The sequence below is a fragment of the Seriola lalandi genome, unplaced genomic scaffold, assembly GCF_002814215.2.
Source record: "Seriola lalandi dorsalis isolate HSWRI2012SDOR001 ecotype SW California unplaced genomic scaffold, Sedor1 jcf7180002055008, whole genome shotgun sequence".
NCBI classification, from domain to species: Eukaryota; Metazoa; Chordata; class Actinopteri; order Carangiformes; family Carangidae; genus Seriola; species Seriola lalandi.
In genome coordinates this window covers 1582630-1583763 of record NW_019525551.1, presented here as the reverse complement: position 1 = coordinate 1583763, position 1134 = coordinate 1582630, and the positions used below count along the sequence as shown (strand labels likewise).

At 40.8% G+C, this 1134-nt stretch overlaps 1 protein-coding gene across 3 annotated transcripts in view; it reads right to left on the bottom strand.

The window, feature by feature from the left end:
• carmil2 (capping protein regulator and myosin 1 linker 2) overlaps positions 1–1134 on the bottom strand; it is a 67898-nt gene that overhangs the window by 58526 nt on the left and 8238 nt on the right. The window lies entirely within an intron of this gene.

Genomic DNA, 1134 nt, shown 5'->3' with positions numbered 1-1134 from the left:
AGATATCTAAAATACGAACCAGTTTGTTATGGAGGTTAATGTGCATATTCATGATCCCCTGAGGATTACTCATAATGTTTTAAATCTATACTTGTACACGGAAGATAGATGATAGAAATGAAAAAAATCACTTGTCGAAACAGAAACATTTCCTCAATAAGAAAACCTTGCTTGACAACGTAGACAAACTTCACTGGAAGGAGGGTAAATCTAATCAGTCATATGGTTGTGCTGTATGAATGGACCGCTCATGTCTCAAAATAGGCACAGCAGGGCCAGACCAGTCAGTTCAACAAATGCTATTGTTTGAATGGCTGTTGTATAGGAGCAGATAGGAGCAGACAGCAGCTCCCTCTAATTGTCAACAGCCACAACCTTCAACATAAGAAGCTGTCAACGTACAGCTGCATTTGGACACAGTGGATGAACAAGCTGCTTAAAGAACCTTTATACTGATGATAATCATTAACTAAGCTGAAAAACTGGGCAAACAAAGACAGGACATGCCACAAAGTTCATCACCTAAAATATCAGCATCCAATAAACCACACAGTGAAAAAGTGCTCAGTCTCAAACATTACTTCACTTCTCAAGCCACAACATCAGAGCTGGTGGAGTGTGTCCATCCCCTTGAAAACACAGTGAGGCGTTCAGAGACTCGCCCACAACACACAACACTCAGGTTCAAACTGAGATGTGAACTGATATTTCAGCCAACACGGACGACTCTTTATTTCTGTCATTTATTTATATTGAATAGATAGGCAGGTCATGCAGCACTTGTTGTAGCACCACCCACTGTTAACTGTGTGTGTGTGTGCATGTGTGTGTGTGTGTGTGTATGCATCACTGGGAAAACTGGGCGTGTGTATATCTGTCATGTAAGAAATTCCAAATCCAGACAGGCTGACAGATCCAAGAACACACAGACAGCGGGAAATTGGAAAAACACACTTGTGTCTAGAATAATAATGAAAGTGCTGACTCTAACAGGGCACCTGAACGTCTGCCTCCAGGCTCAGCTGAACACAGTGCAGGGTGTTCAGGAAGAACAGCAAGAATAGGTTCAGCCTCAAATTAAAGTTTTGTATTAATTAATCAAATAAGACTAATTCAGGGTTTTCAAAAATGTAA